At 35.1% G+C, this 18,443-nt stretch overlaps 1 pseudogene; it reads left to right on the plus strand.

The window, feature by feature from the left end:
• LOC128107853 (60S ribosomal protein L7-like) overlaps nucleotides 1–18,087 on the plus strand; it is a 32,553-nt pseudogene extending 14,466 nt beyond the window's left edge.
• Nucleotides 18,088–18,443: the final 356 nt, after the last annotated feature.

Raw genomic sequence — 18,443 nt, forward strand, 5'->3', positions numbered from 1 at the left:
ATTTATAAATACATAATAATAAGAGGCATATTAAAAACTTTACCGATTAGATTGAAAGTGTAAATTTAAAGGTTTTATACACAAAGCTTAATCCTACCCTTCTCTTCCTTTTTCCTTACCTTTGAGGCCTTAGCATCAATCTGGAAAACCTGGGTGAAAATGTCACCTTTCTATTGGCTTAAAAACTCCATAATCTTGGTTCCCAGAGGTATTCAGCAAAAAGGTATGAACATAACCAAACTATAACTTATTCAAAATTTTTGCTTATTTCATGAAATAAAAAGGTAAAAAGCAAAAGTAATGATCCAGATTATTTTTTAATTTTGAAATTCATATATATCAGAAAATAGAAACATTTTCATACAGCACTGAATATAAACATGACTAGATCTGAACTTGTTTGGAAAAAATACCTGATTTGAAATGACATGAGGCTATATCCTCTAGTCTACTTAGTATATACATATATATCCACATATGATATATGATTATTTTTATTTTCATATAATATGCCTCATGTTTTTTGAACAGGTTGTATATTACTATTGTAGTATCTAATAATTATAAGTTTGGAACCCAGCTATAGCTTCAAAGATATCCTATATAGGTTTGTGGAGTTGTAGGTAAAGCCCTATATAGTTTGCAAGAATATAATTTTATTATGGTAATTATGATTAAAAACAACTGTGATGAATGAAAATCCATTGAATTAAAATTCTGTGTACCTTTCTATATAGTTTTTCTAGAGATTATAAAAATGCAACTACTTTTATGAGTAGTTGGACCATCTTACATATTAGTTCATCATATTATATACCACATATCAGTCAGATACATATATATGATATATTATTATACAATATATAATAAAAAAATATATAATATTTTTAGTCTCCCAAGGCACTATTTATTTTAACCTTTTATTTTATATGAATGTGTAAGGCTATTGCATGTGCATGTATTTCTGTGCATCACATGCATGCCCAGTTTCCACAGTGGTCAGAAAAGGGCATTGAATCTCCTGGAACTGTAGCTACACACAATTGTAAGCTGCTATATTAGTGCAAGAAATTGAACCAGAGTCTTTGGAAGACCAGCTGGTGCTCTTAATCACCGAGCCCCTTAACTTTCCAGATCCTCAAGTTATTCTTAAACTCTTTTCTAAATGTAAGTCTAAGATTTGATTTAGTTAATAATTACTACTGATTCTGTGACCCCATTTAAAAATTATTATTTGTGTACATATGCTGTGTGTGTGTGTGTGTGTGTGTGTGTGTGTGTGTGTGTGTGTGTGTGTGTGTACTTGAAGTGTATGCTCATTTGTATGTGCAATATGTTCACAGAAACACATGTGCATTAGAAACCATGGAAGCTAGATGTCAATATTAAGTGTCTTTCTCACTCACTTCCACTTTAGTTTTTGACAGAGGGTCACTCTCTGGACCTGTAGCTCCCTAGACTTTTTGGCCAGCAAGCCCAAGGTGACTCCTGTCTCCCCCTTCCCTGTGCTGGAATTACAGACTTGCACCACTACATCTGGCTTCTACATGGGTACTTGGGTTCCAAATGCATTTTCATACTCACAAAGCAAGCACTTTACTGGCAGATCTATCCCCTCAGTTCAAAAATTTACTTTTTAAAATGAAAATCTGCAAAGCATATCACGATTTAGGATGGAATGATACATAGCTGCCCATTGATAGTTTTGATAAATGTGAGTTCGTTTTATGCACAAAGACATCTTACAAGCACCTGCACTTTTTGCTGAGATGGGAGACCTAACATAACAAGCTCATGGCCTTGTCTCAGAAGACAAAGACGAGCCATCAGGGAAGCACATGAGTTAACTCACTATTGAGGGATAACTTTAAAAGGGATGACATGACATACAATAGCAGTTATCGCTGAAATGGAAAACTCTGGAGATCCAGGCAGATTTTGTGCTAAGAATGGTAACATAATTAGGGGGAAAAATGATGGCAGTTCTGTATGTGCTCGCTGACATCACCATTGAGCCTGCTTCTAAGAAGAAAAATAAAGGCCAGCTGAATGTTCCTGTGTAGAGTGGCAAAGAGAGGGAAGAAATAAACGTGTATGCCTATTCTTAAATATTTTAATGCAAGTAAGAAATTTGCCAGTGAAAGAATGTAAATTCTTTGGGATTCAGTATTTTGCACCATGAAACAATGTAGAAATACATGTGATAAACAGTAGAAGCATAGTCTACCCGCATCACACATGTGCCAGTCACTCCAGACTCAAATGTAAGCTGAGTATTGATGTTCATTGCTGAAGGGAGGCATGCACGCCAATGTGTTTAAAGAAAATTGTGACCACTGAAAGCGTTCTTAGCTTGAGGCTGTTTTGGGGCATTTTCTGTAAGTCAGACAAGGAGAGCTGATGTGGCTATTTTTAGGACAGGAGTGTCAATAAGGTCATTTTGAAGACATTAGTCTAACTTTCTATAATTTATTTATAAATTCACCATGCAGCTATTTATATACATATTCATATATTTTACTTTCTTATTGGAGTCTGTGTGTGACCCCAGAGACTCCTTGGTTTATTGTCTTAGCCAAGGATCTAACTCTAATATCTTAGTCAAAAAGTGACTTACCTCAAGACTGGAAATCTTTACACTCATTTTGAGATGCTCTGAGTATCCATACTTTTTGTGTTTGTGCATACTTTGTGTTTAAGAAGATATACCTGGACACATGCAGGAGTCCACATCTGTGACCTACTTATGTCAGCTGAAGGAATGGGCCCAGCTGGTAGAAAGTATCAGTAGAAATTGAAAAGTATGTGCAGGGGAGGTAGCTTAGTCAACTTGATATACAAACATGATGACCTGATTTCAATCCCGAGAACACATATACAAACAAAATCAAACCCCAAATCCTAGTGTATCAGTGTGCTCTTGCAATCTCAGAACTGGGGAGGTGGAGAAGGGTGGACCCCTACATCTCACTGAATAGCCACACCAGACTACTTGGTGAGTGTCAGACCACTGAGAGATTATGTCTCAAGAAACAAGGGGTGGGTGGTGGAGTAATGGTTACTAGCCTTGGTGCTCATGCACAGGACCAGGATTTGGTTTCCAAAACTAACACCATAAACTCACAACCATCACTTGAACTCCAGATCCAGGGGATCTGACTTCCTCACCTGAACTCCAGAGGCACCAGGCATATAAATAGAAAGCATATGTACATGCAGACAAAACATTCACATACATAAAATAAAATATTAAAAAGAAAGGAAACAAGGTAAACAATATCTAAAAAAATCTGAAATTGATGACTGGTCCCCATATGCACACATGTGCACACATGTACACTACACACAAACACACACATACATATGCACACACACAATTCTAAAGTCATTAAAATAACTGGAGTGACTTTGACATGAGAAGGGTAGAATTTCTGATTGATTTTCTGAATGTTACTTTTTTCTCTGTGAACACAGGCCTTCATTGGTACTCACAACCACATTACATCTGAGCATTTATGGTCCTTGATTGCATTGCAGTTTACCACAAGCAGTGAAGGCTTTAGTGAACAAGACATTGGGATATTTACTGTTGCATGTTTTGCATTTTTAGTGCATTTGTGTTTTGATTAGTTAAATTAATTTTGCAGTTGATACAGTCAATGGTACTTATTTTCTTGATAATCAGTTGTGAATTGCTCATTTTTAGAGTTGTATACCTTAAAAAAATAGACAAATAAAGGAATTATTGTGGGCAGCCACATTCCATTTAGTAAATTATACCATACATCATGCGAAAAGATTTTATTGTAGCCTATGGCCATACACTGTTAAGTTACCTTTCTTAACTTTTCTATGTTAAAAATTGAATGTTAAAACTTATGTATTTACTACTAATAAAACAATGGTTATTGTATTTTCCATAAGGAAAAAATTCCATGTGCCAATATTCAGATTTTTGTTATATTGATGAAAAATTATTGAACCACAGTGTTTCAATTATCTCATATATGGCTACAGAAAACTAAAGGTCAAGATGTAAAAAGTGAGGTGAGGTTCCTTGCATTCATTACTCATTTTCAAATTAATTATAGAAAAGTTTCTGATTTATAGAAAAAAACACATATAATAAAGTTTTCTTGTGGTTAAGCCTCATTTCCTTCACTATTACATAGTTATATTCATAATAATGCATGAAATACTATATACATTACTAAGAATAATCCATACTTTACTCATATTTCTTAATGTTTGTGTGATACCAACTTTTGTTCCAAAATTTCATTCAGAATACCATATTATGTTTAATCATTTTGACCCTCAGGTTGCTCTTGCCTAGCACATTCAGGGTTATTCCTTTATTTTATTTTTTGTCTGTTAAAGAAATTATTCATGTTCTCACCAGGTAGCTGAAAATATAAGCACTCTCTTGTTCTCTAAGTATGAACCATGACACAAGCAAAATCCATATCTAAAAGAACACACAGAAAAACATATGACACATAAATATGTACACTTCAATTATTACTGAATTTTTAAATCCCTTAAAGATCATGCATGTTAATAACTCACACTTCATTTGGACAAGCCTCAGGCATCTGAAGTCTTTCCAGCAATATATCTTGAAAGTACATATGGGAAATATCCTTTGATAATTATTATAATACTGCTACTCATTCCATTAATATGTGTGTCTTCATGATAATTACGAGGAAATTTCATAGCAAGCTATATTCTAAAAGTTGGTACTTAATGCAAATAAAAAGTGATTTTCACATTACTAGCCCCCTGGAGTATTGATACAAGGTCTTTCTTATATCTCTCTCTTAAAAATTGGAGCTTATTTTAGAATTTTAATTGGATGGTAGAGCATTTGGGACAAGAGCTCGATTAAGCTATCCACTAAAAATATTAATAAGTTTGAATAATCAAGGAAGACTTCAGAATAAAGACATCTAAAATGGGGTAAATGAAAGAGATAAGTAAATTCCACAATTACCCTACAGCTACCCTAATGGATGAAATAGATAAATTGCATTGTCTTTTTTTGCAGGCTAAAAAGTGCTACTTATGTTAGGCTCATCCATTTGTGATCAGTTTTATTTTTTGACAGAGATAACTAATTTTACAGAAAAAGAATGTTTGGAATAGGTTCTATTCCTGTTGCAGATTCATATATGTTTAAAAAGATGCTATTGACTATTGCAGATTAAACTCAGCAGTTCTAGTAGCCAAAAAAAATCAAAGACCTTGATACTTATGTCAATCTTTATTTTCAAAAGTCTGAATCATAGCCTTGCATGTAAAACTTACACCTCCAAATAACTCTGAAAGAAAACACAAGGCATTAATATTGTATTTAGAAAATACTGAGGTGAAATGGAAATAGGAACATTAATTGAACAAAAAATATTTATTTCATGAAAGAAAAGTAATTGGTAAAGGAAGCTTCATTGAAATCCAAACTTCCCCTTCACTAACAGTTATCATTAAGAAAATGCAACTGGGGAAATTACTTGCAGCAGATAGATCTCTCAATAGTTTTAAGTAAAGATTACACAATGAACTTAAAACCATTAACAATGATAAGATGAAAAAAAAACCCAAACCCTGAATGTTCAGAAAAAGTATTCTGTGCTCCTCATTTGGAATCTTCACACTAAAATGATTCCACTGGAAAACCTTATGTAGTACATTCACTTCAGCACAGTGACAATTTTAAAGTAAGTCTGATAAAACCGAATAAGAATAAGCATGTAAAGCAATATAAATTCTAACCTTACCCATGGAAGAATAAAAAGGAAAAATCACATTGACAATTGTTTCACAGCTTCTCATGAATTTCCACATCTCTTGACCATTCCATTTAGGAACTTGAGAGAAATGAAGACACATATCCACAAAAGACTTATAAAAAAGTTTGAATTATGCTGTACTGGGGACTGCACCCAAAGCTTTGTACATGCAAGGCAAGCACTCTACCAACTGAACTGTATTTTCAGTTTTACGTTTCTATTTGCCATTTTAAAAAATTAATATATAATCACATCACTTCTCTCTTTTCTCTCCTCCTCCTAGACTGTCCTATGTTCCCCATGATTACTTCTCAAACTCTTAACCTCTTTTTAAAATTTTTATTGTTACATACATGTATGTAAATGCAACCCACTTTGTCAGTTTAGTACTGGTTCTGTGTATATAATTTCAGGCCTGCCTTCTGGTACTGGAGAACCACCACATTGGGGGCTTATCCACAGGGAAGACTAATTCTCCCTCACTCAGCAGTCTTAACTGTCTGCAGGTCTGCAGGTGGGGCCCCATGACCTTTCCTTCTTCTACCTTAGCATGGCTAGTGGTGTCATTATTCATATTTTGTTTAGGAACCCATATTGTTGTGATTTCATGGGTGCAACTTCCTGGTCAATTCTAGAAGACACAGTGTCCTAGCAGACTTCCTGTTCCTCTGGTGCTTAAGTTGACTACAATATCACATGAATTCTTCTGAAATTATTTCACCTGGGAAAATGTCAAACTGTCTTCATTAGAAGATCATGCAAGAAATATGTTTGAGATTGACACATTTCACAGGCTTGATGCAGGCAGAGGGGCCTGGACCTGCCTCTACTGAATGTACCAAGCTCTGCTGAGTCCCCATGGAGGCCTTACCTTGTTGGAGGAGGGAATGGGGAGTGGGTTGGAGGGGGGAAGGTGAAGGGGTGGGAAGAGAAAAGAGAAGGGGATCTATCATTGCTTTGTAAAATGAATAGAAAATTCTTTAAAAAATACATTTCAAAAAAACAAAAACAAAAAAGCAATACAAAAATGTTTGAAACAGTCTTACTTATAATAGCTCAAATTGCAAGTAAAATAAATGGCCATTAGGAGGAGAATGGATAATCAAATATGGTATAGCTAAAATTTGAACTATAATATTTTCATTCTTCCCATATACCCAAAGGAAATAATATACACATTCTCTTATATATTGCTTTTCAATACTTTCTGAAGACATTTTTTTCCCTGAACAGCTAGGAAATTAGCTTTATTTTCTCATTTTTTATCTATATACTTTAACTGCATGAAGATAAGGAGATTTATGGAGGTTTTATACAACTATCCTATGCTAATTTTTTTCTTTTCTGTTGTAGTACTATTGTAACATTTATTGGTTGGTCTGGGTGCACTGGGCTCCTTTTAATTTAATTGCTGGTACAAGTTTGAGAGATCACCCATAAAAATTAATTGTTCAACTTAATTCCACTTTACTTCTCAGTATTCCAAAACAGAGCTATTTATTAACCACTGCAGTCCCTGCCCAGCTTCCTTTCAATGGCCGTGTCCTGTTGGGTTATTGGAAACCTTGATTCTATCAGTAAAATGGTGAGGGAAAAGATTCAGAACGTGAGATAGAGTGGAAATTCTAGGAGCTTAGGAGATGAGAAGCCAGGCATCAGCAGGTATGAACAAAGAGTGAAATGAAAGTATTATATTTCTAGTATAATTGATTGAAAAAAGTAGGGAATGGGCTTTTGGGCGCTCTCACCGAGAAACCTCACTCGACTTCTTCTCTTAAATGGGACCTATATATCCTCTGTGATAGTTTGTATTATTTAGCAAAACTCATTCCCCTTACTTCCCCATTGTAAGGAGACTATATACCTTATTGGTGCTTGACATATGCATGCTCATGTGACATACTTGGCCACAGGAATGGCAATATCACATAGGAGTTGTGAGTGTGCTTGCTCGGTTTTACTCACTTTCGTGAGAAGAAAAATACCGTAAGCCGCCTTTCGTTTTCAGCATTGGCGGCAGGCGAAGTAAATGGGAGGAGCTCAAACTGGCAGCCCGAAACAAAGAACAAACATCACCTAATTTGTTGTTGCTATCCCAGGTGGGTGCCACCAGTGGCCCATACACTGCAGAAGACAGCTGTGCATGCAGCCCAAAAACATTTGGAGACAACATATTGTTTGGGAATATTTCGAAGGTGCAGACTAGCTGGAAGCAGTACGTGACTGGGGTAATCTTTGGGAGCTCGTCATTGTGTTTTACATTCGATTTCCTCTCTCTGCTTCATGCTCTAGGTTAAAGGCACGATCTCTCACCTGTCTGTTCCTGTCGCCAGGCCTACCGCTTGCTGCCATGCCTCTGCCCCACCATGATGGACTCATCACTTGGAGGAACTGAAATAATTGAAAATAAACTTTCTCTTCTCAAGTTGCCTTTGGTCATGATGCTTTCTTTACAGTAACAGAAAACGAACTAAGTGATTAGAAAGTAAGAGCCTAAAATCCTTTTTAAAAATAACCATATATTTTAAAAATTTCACATAATACTGATTCCCCGTCATCGAGAAGAAATAAGAAATCTTTTGTTTCCACTTGCAAAAACACTTCATAGTTACAAGATTTAATTTTGGATAAAAAAAAATACTGACAGGAGAAGGAGTTAGAACTTTGGACTTATTGATTATGACCCTCCAGAGAGATCAACAAAGGTGGAATTATTTGATCGCCATTTCTGAGGTTCTGTCAGTGACCTTTGCGAAAAACTAACACAGAAAATTATTTCTCTATATTTCTGTGTTTTTAAATGTCTAAGTAGTGACAATATTGCAAAAAGACTATAGTATGCATGAAGCTGAACTTTGAATAACATGGAAAGCAATTTCTTTCCTATGAATAAGTCAGTATCGATGTCAAAACTTCTGGCCCTTTCCGATCCACTCCCCATACTGGTGATTACAAGCCATTCTCACAGAGGAATACAGGACTTTTGTGGTATCCATTGAATTACGTAAGACGAGACACAGAAAAGAGAAAATTTATAGAAAGGACCCCTACTAAAAGTATTCAGTCTGACTGTAAAAGATTCAGCTAAGTAAAGACAATAAGATAATTCATTACTACATTTAATAATTCTTTTCCAGGAGAAAAGATATATTGGATAATACCTCTGAAATAATTTGGCAATAAAGTCACATGGGGAAAAGAAATATACATTTAAGCAATCGTTGTGTTATCCCTAAGCCCACAGGCTTTTAGAGGTTTCTAAAGGCAATTAAATGAGTAGATCTGTGTCACTTGCATACCTTTTAAATTTGTTTTAGTCAGCAATTTTATTAGTCGGTTTATGTGTTTGAGCTCTACATTTCATCTTTGCTTGTTTAAAAAATAGCAAATATAGGCATAAATCTGCATTCTTCCCATGCATACAAAGCCACGAAAGATCACATATTATGCAGTGGAAACTTACTTATCTCTTCACACTATTTCTGGAACTGCAGGAGGCACTTGTTGATCTGAAGTGGCTAGGATCTGGAATATATGGCCTTCCCTGACCACTTGTCTTGGAAAGCTTTTATGTCACCTCTTTCACGAGTTACTCCTACTATTCAATACAAATCACATTGTGTTATGTATCAGCCAAATGTCAGGGCAACACCAATATGGAAGCACAAAACCCTTTCCTGAGTACCCTCTGTGTCCACCACTGAGCTGGGTGTATCCTGCTTCCTCTGAACAGACTTACTGGGTGACATGAGTTTTCCTTAGGACATGAAGAATATTAAAAGATGGCTGACACCACAGCCACCTAGAGTTGCCAGTGTTAGAACAGTGATTGTATAGGGTCATTTGTCCATTTCAGTTAAAACACGGGGAAGGAACTCAGTGACGAAGTTGAAACAGAGCAAGGTTTATTGATTGACTGCTTTTACGTTTTTTTCTTGGTTCTTTAACACTCTATAGTCATAAATTATTTGTTTCAGTTGTACATTCTTATTGTATCTTTGCCTGGAAAATGTATGAATACATACATTCTTTTGTTAAATAAGATCTGTAACCAGAAGACTTTACAGAAAATTTTATTCTTGCCTCTTTCAATTTTGAAAATAAAAAGTTATGGGAGTTCTGAAGCTATGAGAGAGAGAGAGAGAGAGAGAGAGAGAGAGAGAGAGAGAGAGAGAGAGAGCCAAGAGAGAGCCAACACCACCTCCCAAACCAAATCCCTTCATTTTGACTGCATAACAATCTAGAATGATGATGATAATATGAGATATGAGGCTTCTACCAGCAGGATCTGACCCTTAACTCCCAATTCTATTCCCGAGGAAAGCTATAAATGTTTTATTAACCTAGGAAACTTTTTTCATTTAAGCAAAATAGGAAAAGTAATAATCATATTACCATTTACATTAGGTTCATGAGTTCAAATTATATTTGCTAGTTTTGATCAAATTTGAAAATATAGTGAACAGCATTTAACCTAAAGAGAAAATATTCAATAATAGTTTCATAGATTTCTAAGTTCCAAAATCTTTATATGTAAGATAAATTTTCTATTATGTAATATTTAATATGATATAGGAAATTTAAAAGCACAATATGAAAAATTCTACTTCTAAAATTAATCATGTCATAGTGATTTTTTTCAATTGTATTAGGTTGAGTCGTGTTAAATATAAATCTTTCATCTCATGTTTTCATTTAACATTAATATGTGTGAATTTTAAAATGCTAAAACCCTTCAAAATGTTTAATGAGTACAAAATTTCCTGTGATATACATCATGAATATTTCATTTAATTTTCCTTTATTTTGTATACTTTGAGTTTTTATGATTTTGATATTATAAACATTGATATGTTAAGCAGAAACAGATGACTACAGATGGAATTTCAAGGTTCAGCTATGTGAAAAAATTTACTGACTAATCTTTTTATAAATAAAATGTATATATTGACATAAAAAATCCTGTGTTTATAAAACTGTGGCTTCCTTATTTCCTCCTCTCTCTTTCTGTTGAGACAGATATTACCAGCACTGTTAGCCGATCCATTCTTTCAAGCCATTATATACTAAAGTTTCTTTCACTATTTCTTAATTTTTCTTCTTAAGTCACCAATTATTACCTTCACCACGGAAAAGGATGTATTAGCCTTCTATAGCTTCATGCTTCCCACAGCATCCAGAAGCATGCACTAACCTTACACTGCAGCATACTTCCCACAACAGCCAGTTCATCCTCAAAGCACATTCAGGACATAATATTAGTAATTTCATGACTTATTGACAAAGGTACATTAAAAGTTATGTTTGTGCAGCTTACTTTTGTCTCTGAAATTTTTAAGAATTTCACACATTCTCATCTCTACAAAACTAAAAATCAGTACAGGCATCCACATTTTTGTCTAATGCGGAAAGAACTGTGTGCCCTTAACCCAAACATTTAACCCAACCATTTCTTTGGAATTTATTTTACTTAAGTAGTGATTCTTTTTTCTCATATTACCTATGTTCTTTTCTAGAATTCTCAGTATTAATTTTTTTGAGGGGCTGGTACTTTGTATTTATTCAGTTTTAACTCACCTGTATTCTAAACATTTAATTTTCTTTTTAAATTTCTGTTTATTTTGAAGTTAGAGAAGATCTGCTTCTGCCCTCTTTTTTCAAAGTGAATTTTATCCTTGCAATAAAGCAGGAGTATTACCTTTTATCTATTTGTTAAAGCACGTGGTAGAAAAACACACAATTTTTACTCTGGTGGCTTTCTATGTGAGTTTCATTTGTATTTCTCAAATCAGTTTCCTGTAGCTGGTGACTTGTGGAAGAGTGGTGATGCTGGTAATGACTTTAAAATCTTGCAATATTTTGTTGGAAATGAAAAATGTGCTATCTATTTATTCCAGTGCCATAGAAGGTGAGTCTAGAGGATGAGCACAACGATGCACTGGGACTCAGCAGATAGAAGTTTTCTCCTCGTTAATGTTGTGATGTGTGTGGTGTTTAGAGACCTTTTTATGTTTTCTCTGGAATAAGATTCTGCTCTTTACTAGAGAGTTAATGATTGGCTAGTTGGGGTAGTTAATAAGAGTGTGCAAAAAAAACATGGTGGGTCTTGGCTTAAGAATGATTATAACTGCTTCTTAAATTTCCAAGTAGTGCTTGCAACACGTACTTCTAAATAAAAATATATATGTAAATATATATATTTACACATATATTTACTAATTATATATATGCAAATATATATTTACTAATTATATATATACTTACAAATATATATATATTTGCTAATTATAGAAACATTGTTAATTTGCTTTGATTTATCTAAGTTTTTAAACAATTTCCACTTTCCAAAATACAATTATTTTTCTCTCTATTGCTCTTCTTGTTATTGCACAGTTTTGCTTAATGATTCTGTTTTTGTTTTCCAAAGCAAGACTGATACTCATTATCTATATTCCTACCAAGAATACAAAACCTCAATTGAATATAACTTTGTGCCAACTTATTTATTTATTTATTTTTTTAGCCGTACTGTACCAGTTCACGATCTTAGTGCTGTCTGGGAGCTTTGGATTATTTATTTCACACCACAGCTAACAGGAAACCTGACACTAGCTCGAGGAAGTTTATTTGATAACAAAAGTTTCTAAAATGTCACAACATTCCAGACCCAAACTGGGTCAGAATGACCCTCTGTCCAACGTGTCAAGCTAAACTTACAACACAAAAGAAAGGAAAGAGCTGTTTACCTGATTTGTAAGATCTGGCCTTTGACGCAGATGAGCACCATTTAATAGCCTTCAGCCTATAAACTCAGCCCAGCACCTCAGTCCCATTGTTATACACGTGACATGCTTGCTTACTTAGTTACGTTGATGTTCACTTTCACTGTATATGATGGCCTCTTTGGGAAAAAATACAATTTAAATGTAAAAAATGATAACATATTCTGATACAATAGTATAACAACAGCAGCATAGCTTTTTATTCATGCTGAAAATTCGGTATGTATAGACACAATAGAAAAATTAGCCGAAAGTCTTCATTACAGAGATAAAAATAGAAAACTCTTGCCCACAATTTACTCATGGAGATCGCATCTATTTCTCCTTCCCAGGGCAAGGGTAGGGCATGGGGGATGAGAACATAAGGGAACGGGGTAGTCAAGCTGGAACAAGGATGGAGTGGGAGAGCAATGACAAAGATACCATGACAGAGGGAGACATCATAGGTTAGAAAGAAACCTGGTGCTAGGGAAGTTCCCAGGAATCACAAGGATGACCGCTGAGATTACTAGCAATAATGGAGAGGGCACCTGAACTGGCTTACCCCAGTAATCAGATCAGTGAATACCCTAACTGTCATCATAGAGTCTTTCTCCAATAAATGATGGAAGCAGATGCAGAGATCCACAGCCAAACACCAGGCGGATCTCCAAGGAATCCACTCTAAGAGTGAGAAGATGGATTCTATGGGCAAGGGGCATCAAGATTATGATGGGGAAACCTACAGAGACAACCAAACCAAACTAGTGAGAACTCATGAAATTTAGACCAACACCTGTGGAGCCTCCACGGGACTGGACTAGGCCCTCTGCATAGTGAGACAGTTGTGTAGCTTGATCTGTTTAAGGGAACCCCTGGCAGTAGGATCAGGATCCATCCCTGGTACATGATCTGGCTTTTTGGAGCCTATCCCCTAAGGTGGGACACCTCGCACAGCCTTGAGGCAGGGGCAGGGGCTTGGACCTGCCTCTACTGAATGTATCAGGCTCTGCTGACTCCCCATGGGAGGCTTACCTTCTTGTAGGAGGGGATAGGGGTAGGTTCGGGGAGGGGAGGCTGAAGGGGAGGGAGGAGGGAAGAGGGTGATCTGTGATTGGTATGTAAAATGAATAAAAAAAATTTCCTTAAATAAATAAATGTAAGAGCTACTTAGTTAAAAAAAAAAAAAAAGCATGCTCTTGATAAACTGATGAAAGAATGATTGTAACTGAGGTCCAAAAGCATTTGGTGAATCTGAGTAAACCACAAATAATTCATGGACTTCCCTCCAGTACAGCCACAAGTGATGAGCATGCCTTTTTCATCCCATGTTATTGTGAACAAAGTGGCCACATATAGTTTAAACCTACTTATGGGAAATTAAATAAATTCACTAACTTTTATAATAGAATTAGCTTGACTTGATCTTGTCACCAGTGGGGATTATAAAAAGAGTTCATATAGATTTCAGTTTGGACCTGTTATAATGGGTAGAACTTTAAAACTAATCTGTTACTGCTCCTTGTATTAGAACTTGCCACTAATAATATAAATAGAAAATGTTCCAAGCCTATTTCATTTTTTTATATCTCACTAAATGCAATTCAATGTCATTTCCATGAAAATTCTAGGTATTTGGTTTAAAGGATTTTAAAAGGGAGATTAAGTGTCCTATGTAGATAAAGAGTCTTTTGGAGCAAAATATGAAATGACATAAAGTTAATATTAATATTAATATTGCCATCATTTTGGACATATAGTGAACTACATTGTATATGTACGTCATTTACAAATATTCCTAAGTTTTAATGCATTTCCACTCGAGGTCCTCTTAATTTTATAGTGTTCATTTTGTATCTTTCAAATTTTGAATATTTCAGTTTGTTTTCCACTTTGGTCCCTCCTTCTAAAGAGAAGAAAGAATTAAGCAGGACTTTTGAATGCCTCATTTGTTTTGTGCCTTTTTCACTGGATGTGATGGGAATATTCTAAAGAGAGAATGGAACAATTTGTCATTCTAATTGGACCATTGTAGAACTTAATTTGCCAAACTGTAATCACCATGTTTTTCAGCTTCTTTCAATGCACGTTTCAAGTTGAGAGACAAAAACGGCAGTGACAAGACTGAGCAACTGACAGAAACATCTGTGAACTAAAAAGTTTGGGGTGCAGAGTTGAAGTTAGCCTGGCGATAAATACACAACTTCAAGTCCAGATCTTGACACTTCCCATCCTGCTCATTTCTAGTAAAGGAATCTAGCAGTTCTGTAAAAGGCAACAGATACAACAAGGTCTCTTGTTCAAATAATATCTAGAAAAACATTTGTGCAAGTCTACTTCTTAAAAATTCTTCAGGCTGTTGTGACATACACAGTGTAAACAAGTTCTAGACCTTTACATGAAAACCTCCCTAATATAAGGAGAGTAGACAAGAAAACGACTACAACATTTTATTTAATATGACAAGTAAAAATATCTCTTTGTAATAGGTATATTGTAACTGGAACTAAAGTTTGATAGTTTGTGTGAGGAATAAGACTGAAAGTAATATTTCCATCTAAATTTTCTTTGAGGTGGTTTATAACTTGAGTATATAGGAAAATAGGAAATCTGAAAGTAAATCAAAGGCAGGCAAAATGAACCTGTGGGTAAAGGAGCTTGCCACCAAGCTTGATAACCTGAGTTTCATCCCCAGGACCTACATGCTGGGAGGAGAAAATCAACACCTGAAAATTGTCCTCTGACATCTAAACATGTACCATGATACATGCATCATGGTATACTCTTCAAACACATGGCACAGAACTGTAATATAATTGGGGAGCAAACTCTAAACAATGTATCTTAGTTTAATTAGAGGTAAGTACCAATGGAATAATCCGATTACTACAACTGGTGAGTTTTATTATAGCATTGCTTATGTTAGTTTTTCTTTAAGCATATTCTTTGAGTTTGTATGTGTGTGTGTGTGTGTGTGTGTGTGTGTGTGTGGTATGTGTGTGGTGTGTGTGTGTGAGAGAGAGAGACAGAGACAGAGACAGAGACAGAGAGAGAATGCACATGTGTTTGTGTGTGTGTGTGTGTGTGTGTGTGTGTGTGTGTGTGTGGAAGTTGGAGGCAAACATCAGTGTCTTTCCTCCAGAACTTACTACCTTGTATTTTAAGACCCAGGCTCACACATTTAGCTAGACTAGCTGGTCCATGAACCCTAACGTTTCCCTTGTGTCTACCTCTGCACCGATAGGGTTGTAGACAACTGCCACCATGCCTAGCTTTTTACACAGACAGTATGATCAAAATTGAGTCTTCGTGTTTCAATATTTTTAGACTAAGCTACTCTTAACCTCAAGAAAATTCTATAGGTTATTTTATTTCAGAAGATACTCTTGGGAAATAATAAATTGTGATAAAATATTGAGGAAATTTGAAATAGAGTAAAGCTTGCTTTGAGAATGTGACGTATGTTTAGAGGATTCCTCCTGCAATAAAAATGCTATTTTGATTGCAAATAGCATCCACGAATATCCTGAAGAGCCAGTATATCATGGAACATAATTTGAAATTACTGATTTGATCATTTCTAGCTAACTATACATACAACATCCCCAGATATTTGTATGATCACATTTTAATACTTAATAATAAATTATTTTGAATATAATACCAGAATGAAGTCTAAAAACCTGAAAAGAAGACAAGCACAATCACTGAAGAGAATTCATAGTACTCTTTTCTGTAGAGTTATGCTTGCAATACTAGGTAAAGTAAATTTCTTGGCCAGTTTCAAGAAATCAAGAAAAGAAGGTATAATAAATACAATTTTTGTCATACTGAGATATGGCATTTAAATGAGAGAGTATGGCCTGTGAGTTAATGGCATGGATTTAAGACCACTGATTTTTTCCTGTATGTTCAATGAAATATATGCAAGTCCTGATGGTGCAGTTATGTTTGACACAAATGCAAATTTCTAGGAAACATCAGAATTTGACTGTATAATCTAGACAATTTTCCTGAAACACAGTCATAGAGAAGCTACTCATCAAGATATTTTATGACTGAATACCACTGAACAAAAGACAGAATTTTAATTTAGAACAGACCTATACTACTCGTCAAAATTAATAGCATTTGTTTATTGTTTTGGGAAAGGGAAAATTACTCATGTGAAATCGTTCAGCCTTAACAGTAATAACACAGTATGCATGCAATTACTAAATGCAGCTATTTTCTATTTTGCCAAAGCAGAACCTAGAAGATTTGATTTAAAAGTGGGAAAAGTTTACCTAAATTATTGTGAAGCTTCGCAAACTATTTATTCAATGAAAGGGAAAAGGTCATCTATAATTTGTAGTCAGACACTAGTTTCCTCATGGGCAAGACATGTTTTACCAGAAAAGGAAAAGTTGAAACTGAAATTCAATTAAACAATGGTTGGTATAAAAATGCCTCTGACAAAATACTACAAAGAACAAGTGAAAGACAAGAGTTCTTTGTACTAGAGATATCTGTATATTTTGGGACCTAATAGAAATGCATAAGCTGGGCAGTGGTGGCACAGCCTTTAATTCCAGCACTCGGGAGGCAGTGGCAGGCAGATCTCTGTGAGTTCAAGGCCAGCCTGGTCTACAAAGTGAGTTCCAAGAAAGGCACAAAACTACACAGAGAAACCCTGTCTCAAAAAAACCAAAAAAAAAAAAAAAAAAAAAAAAAAGAAAAGAAAAGAAATGCATAAGCAAATTACCTAAGTTATGTTTAGACTAAGAAGATTGTTCTTTTTTTCTGGCTGGAAACATAGAGGCTGTGCATAGAGAAATAAAAGAAGGTTCTTGCTGCAACAAAAACTCTTAAGAAAAAGCAAAGGAAATTCGCAGAGTTGAAAGTGAAGCTCCTGCTGGGAATAATTGCCCCCAAAACTGCTTTGAAAAGCAAGGGAAAACTTATCTATGAAGAAAAACAAAGCACTATTAATAAGAAATACACAACTGAGATTCGAGTGGGTAGGATGGTAGGAAAAGCGGCAACTTCTGTGTCCCTTCAGAACAGAAATTGCGTTTGTCCTCAGAATCTGAGACACGGATGGTGTAGCCCCAAAAGTCTGCAATGTATTGCAGCTATTTCATCTGGGCCAGATCTTTAATGGCAACTTTGTTAAGCTCAACAAGGCTTCAATTAATATTCCGAGGGTTGTAAAATCATACATTGCATGGGGATACCCCAACCTGAAGTAGGTAAATGAACTAATCTATAGGCCTGGCTATGGCAAAATCAGTAAGAAGCGATTGGCCTTGACAGATAATGCCTTGACTGCTAGACCTCTTAGTAAATATGCAATCATTTGCATGCAGGATCTAACTCAAGAGAGCTATAAAGATAGAAAACTGTTCAATGAAGAAAATAACTTCTTGTGGCTCTTCAAATTATCATCTCCATGAGGTGAAATGAAAAAAAAAAGGACATCTCATGTTGTGGAAGGTGGAGATGCTGGCCACAAGGAAGATCAGATAAACAGACTTACAAGAGGGATAAACTGAGGTGTCACCCATTTTTGTTATCTGGTCTGTTAATAAGCAGTAACATCTTGGCAAACTAAAAAACAAAAGAGAGACTAAGAGTACTTAAAAAAGGTTAACTTTATGATTTGTTTAATAATTTGGTACTTCAGAAAGAAAAATCAAAGGATTTCCTTTTCCAAGTGAAGAAAGGTGCCAAATGAATAGGTGCATTTTCTTAATATAGCTAGCATTGCGTAGAATAATAGTTAATAAATTAAGAAAAACAGAAATGTACCCTGTTCAATTGTGTATAATCTCATTAATGGCAATTTCAATATAAACATAAATATTTTCTTTTTTAAAAGGGGTCTCAAAATTATGTATCAAATTAATTT

This window comes from Peromyscus californicus, unplaced genomic scaffold, assembly GCF_007827085.1.
Source record: "Peromyscus californicus insignis strain IS unplaced genomic scaffold, ASM782708v3 Scaffold_12__1_contigs__length_115047231, whole genome shotgun sequence".
In the NCBI taxonomy this organism is placed as follows: domain Eukaryota; kingdom Metazoa; phylum Chordata; class Mammalia; order Rodentia; family Cricetidae; genus Peromyscus; species Peromyscus californicus.